This window comes from Talpa occidentalis, unplaced genomic scaffold, assembly GCF_014898055.3.
Source record: "Talpa occidentalis isolate TD23 unplaced genomic scaffold, MPIMG_talOcc4v2.1 talOcc4.5, whole genome shotgun sequence".
NCBI lineage: Eukaryota > Metazoa > Chordata > Mammalia > Eulipotyphla > Talpidae > Talpa > Talpa occidentalis.
In genome coordinates, this window is record NW_023604861.1 from 45,988,574 (window position 1) to 45,994,070 (window position 5,497).

Here is a 5,497-nt window from a genome sequence, read left to right on the forward strand (position 1 = left end):
TCTCTGAGGCTACCACAGTTACTTTTCTGTTCATGGTGCTCTCCGCTGAGAAACCTCCCCACAGCCCCCTGCTGCAGGACCAAGTTGAAGTTCTTTTCTTAACACTCTGATGCCACTCCAGTTCCCAATCCTCTTCCTGTCACACCAAAGTCTGGCCTTCCCCCCAAGTGTTCCCCATCCTCTGCCTTTGCTCACATTGCTTCTGCCAACAGTGACTGTATGGCTTGGTCCACCCCATACAGTCTCTGTTTATACCTGTTATACAATATAATTATTATTAGTCTTCCTTTCACTCTCCAGATTGTTCTGCTTTGGGCAACATTGCCTTTACATGTGGGCCACACTACATTGGCCTTAGTTCTTCACCTGGCAAATCTCTGTTCATTTTTTCAAGATCTGCTCCAAAATGAGAAGTAGTGGGAAGCCTTGCCTAAGGCCTGCAGGGAAAGCCAGTGCTCCATTTAGTACCTTCTCAGTCTTTTATATATGACTTCATGACAGTGTTTATCCCCTTGATTGTTAGCACATTGTTTACATATCTGTCTTTCCTACTGATTCTTGGATCTTATGTATCTTGGTACCCACAGCACTCAGAATCCCTGACATGTAGCTGGTGTTCAATTAAAATTGACTTAAGAGGAATGAAAATTGAATTCATTAAATGTTGGTTAAGAACTATGTGCCAAACATGTCTCTAGATTCTTGGCAAAACAAATGAACATCCTCATTCTTGTGGGGTTTACATTAAAGTGGAAGAAACAGACAGAAGTTAACTTGTAAACAAGTCACTAGGGAGGATCTAGGTATGGCATCCTTTGACTAAGCTGGCTCAGCCCTGAAAGCTGGGCTGGGGGTCAGCTCCCTAGAAGCAAGAGGCTCTCTGACAGGTGAGGGTCACCCTAACTCAAGCAAGCATTCTGTTAGAAGGGAGAAAGTAAAGAACAAGTAAATCATGTCCATTTGGGATGGGAGTTGGGATGGGAGTTGGGATGGGAGAACAACTCACTTCCAGGCCTAAACTACCTCTGGAAATATGTCCTTTCAATCCAGGCAGCATGTCCCTGGGACAGGACATAAAACTTCATTTGTATACAATTTAGTATGTTACTGTAGCAGCTTGGATGGGGGCTCCCCTGCCACACCCAATATTAGAGTCTGTTATTCATGGTCATGATCAGTCAACTTTGTCATGAAAACCATCCTTGACCTTCGCGGTTACCTAACTTTTGCATCAAGCACTAATAATGATTGTTAGTCATCATAATATCAACTGTTTAGGAAAATATACATGGAAAGACTCTTACCGTTCAAATTAAAATTAAAAACAAATCTACAGACAGATGACTGGCTATATGGTTTGTTTCACAAACAAAGTCCCTACAGAAACAAGCACCCAGGGGCACTGATCTTCCTGAAGATGTCTTTAAATTAGGCCTACCCTGGAAAGCCCTAATATGTTTTGCCTTCTGGGTCTACTACTAAATAATCTGAGAAAGCCTTAGTCCTAAAGCCAAAAGGACATTAAGGACATTTCCTTCTCACCATTTTTTTTTCTTAAGAGATGATGGTGTAACAAATTTATGATAAGAATATCAAGTAGGTATTCTGATGATGCTGATAATGAAGCTGGTTGGAAAAAATGGGAGCTGAATCAGAAAATACTGAGTGAATCTCTTTATGCTCTTTCCTTGTAATGCCTGGGTCAGAGGCATCTCATTTTCTGTAATACTGCCTTAGTGTTCTGAGCCAATGACCTGTTATCTGTTTTAACCTGAGAGGTGCCCCTCTTAATCTGTGCTCTCTTATTTCATGCTACTATTCTAATTTGCCTGCTTCAATACTGGAGTAGATTTTGTCCTTCCTCACTATTCTTTTCCCTTTCCCTTTTTTACTTTTTATCAGAAAATTTTCAAAAAAGTAGGGAGAATAGTAAGATGAACCAACTTTACCCAATTTTCTACATTAAATGTGGACACAATACAATGTATGTATGGATTTTAAGTGTACAGTATATTTTGATAAATGTACATGTCTAGCTAGCTGTCACCCTAATCAATTTGTAGAACATTTCCATTATCTAGAAAGTTCCTTTGCCACCCCCTGGTTTTAGCAGTTATCAATACATAGTTGTTTTTGTTTCAGACATACCCATCCCACATGTCCCAGTATAATTTTGAAACAAACATCATCCTATTTCATCTGTACATATTTCTTTATGTTTCTTTGAGAGATAGTCAATATATTATCATACCTAAATGAAAGTGACTCAGAATCTAATTGGCAATATTGGTTCAAAGTTATATATAATGTATAGGATTTAAACTCTATTCTAAGCCATGTTTTCATCTATAACACTCAATTAAAGGATGGTGAAGTTGATATAAAAGAATTCTATGGAAGCATAAAAAATTATCATAGAATTTCGTAAGGCAGGATAGTTTAATTTGGACTGAAATTTCACCTTTTTAATTATTTAAATGAAAATGGCAAAGTGTTTTCTCCTGTCCAAAAATAGCTGAAATATATGGAGGACAAATAAGAGTAGTTCTTTACGTGTGCTCTCAATTAGTAGTTTATTGAATATATTGAGTATTGAATTTCCCAAATGTTATTTAGTCCAAAAGGGGATGATTTTTAATGTTAGTCTACTAACTTATAAAAGTGACACTAAAGAATCTTTCATTTGAATTTATTGGGAGTTTTACTCATGTGTAATATTGTTATAGGACAGGGAGAGGGGCAGCCCAAGCCCCACAAACCTGCCTATTCTACATGGGTTCTGCCATCTGCCGCATCAACACAAAACACATGAGACTTCAATGGGAAGGATCTTTAATAAAACTAGGAAACAATACAGGTAAGGCAAAGAGTCTAGTTTCTAAATGAAGCACCCAAAGTTACCCGTCCCCTCGTGGGTAAAAGTCCATCCATATGGGATTGGCCCAGAGCAAGGCCCCAAAGCCTGCCACAAGTCTAAAGCATCTTCCAGTGGGGACCCACAGAAAAGGGTCAGAAACAACCAGACAAGCCCGGAAGGAAAAGAGCAAAATCAACATCAAGATAAAAGCTGCCATTGTCACTTCCCCACGGGTCTCACCCACATCTGTGTCACCCAGTCCACGACCAAAAAGACAAGCTGTTTCTTCACGTGTCTCTAGGTTCCATGCGCCTCCTCCAGGTCTCCTTCTGGCTCCATCCTGCTTCCTTCCTTCCTCAGTCTCTTCTCCAGCTTCTCCTCTTCCTGCTCAGCTCCACCCTCCCTTGGGTGGGGCAGGGACCCTCCCCCTTTCCTGGGGACCACCCTGTTACAATATCACCAGGCAAATAACTGAAAAATTACTCTATTTTTATTATACTTCATATTCTTTTTGTCTCATAATTTTGAGTTTGGATGTGAGTCAACGAGACAAGATGTACCTCAGAATAACACTTTCCAGAATTAGTATTAGCAAACGATGACTAAGATTTTTATTATATTAAAATTATTAATGTAAAACAACAGAAAAGTCCAGATGAAGTCATCTGAGAGAATAATTTAGACCAAAGTACAAAAAAGAGTCATGGATTACTGAACTTCAAAAAGAATACATCTAGCAGTCTCAATTTCAAAATACATCAGTGGAAAAAGAAGAAAATTACACAGAAGAGCAGAGCTGGAAGGTATGCTAAAGATGTGAAGGTGCATCACAATTTGAGTTCCCTAGTACTGGGCTTCTTTATCAGCTTCCCCTTTGCCCAGTTCAGTCCAGTCTTTCTGGAATTTGCTTTCTGTACCAGCACAGTGCCTGCTTATAGCAGGGACTCAGTAGTTATTATGAGCACATTTTGGGTAGTTATTATGGTAGTTATTATGAGCACATTTTGGGTAGATCTTTGGTAGAACAGAATCAATATTCAAAAGCTTAACAAGGTGGGGCCTACCTGGTGGCTCAGGGGTTAAAGACAGTGCTATCAAGCTACTGCCAGCCACTGCAACACAACACACCTTGTGCCAAGGCGGTGACCCAGAGGGTGCAGCAGACCTCTCCTGTCTCCCCCACCGTTCCTACCCTCAGCAGTGTATTTCAGTACATCTGCTTGTTCTGCTCCCCACTCTGTCTCTGGTGAATCCTCTCACCTCCCCTAACCTTTGGCCTATACCCCAGTTCTTGTATGCTTAAAAAAATTTAACAAGGGTACCAAGAAGTGGCTCTGGGGCCAGGCTTTATAGTTGCAAATCCCAGAACTACTATTCACCAATATGACCTTGAGACCTTGAACATGGTTACTTAACTCTGAGTGTCAGTTTACTGTCATTCAAAAATGAAAATAATAGGGCCTCCCCTGGTGGCGCAGCGGTTGAGTGCTGGGCTGCGAAGCTGCCCACAGGCTCTGCAGCCCTGGTTTGATCCCCGGACACCAGCAGGTCCCACATGGCGCAACAGACCTCTCCAGCTGTGCCTGCTGCTCCCCTCAGCAGTGTATTTCATCAGTCTGTCTGTTCTGTTCCTGGCTCTGGCTCTGGTGAATTCTCTCACCCTCCCGTGCTTCTGACTGTACCCAGTGCTTGTATAAATAAATAAATAAATCTTTAAAAAAAATGAAAATAATAATAGCATCTTAGGTCTGTGTCAGGATTAAATGAGACAAGGCATAGAAAATACCTGGCATTTAAAAAGAATTTGGTATACTTGAACTATTCATACAAAGAAGAAAGAAAAGCACAAATGGCTAGATATTTCTTATCTACGTCATCCTATGCAAGTAAAACAAAACAAAAAATACCTAAATATATCCTAAAAATCACTGAGTCAGTTAGGATTAGGTTTAGCTACATGAAATAAATAAATAACCCCTACCCGTATACACATACAAATTAGCGTTTTACAAAAACTGAAATTAGTTTCTCCTGTACATAAAATATGCCAAAAGTAGGCAACCCAGAGCTGCTCCAAAGTCTCTTGATTATCAGGATACAGGCTCCTTTCATTGCTTGCTCCACCCTTTTTAGTGAGTTGCCTCAGGGGTCAAAGAGTGTTTAATCCCTACCATTTAATTTCCTTTTCCAGGCAGTGGGAAAGAGAAAGAGAGGGAAATGCGCATATCCTTATCCTTAAAAATACTTGTCAGTAGTTGCACCCAACACTTCCCCTCACATTCCATTGGCCAGAATTTGGTTTGAGGGTCCCATCACACTACAAGGGAGGCTCGGAAGTAGTCTTTTGAGTGGGCCTGTGGCCCATCAATAGTTGGAGGGTCTAGTATAATAAATGTGAGAATGAATTTGGCAAAGGGGTAGCAGCCCGGAGGAAAACAAACTGACTCTGAGATAGGTACAAATGGTGATATTGTTAGGGGGAAAAAGGATGTCCCAAAGCAAATTCCATACAGGCTTTGTGGACTCCACCCCCACCCCAGGTCAAAGCCAAAGACACTGGGAACTCCAAATCCCATCACCACCAAAGGGAAGGTGGCTGGGACCTGAGGGTGGGGTTAAGCAGCTAGGTGGATACAAAAG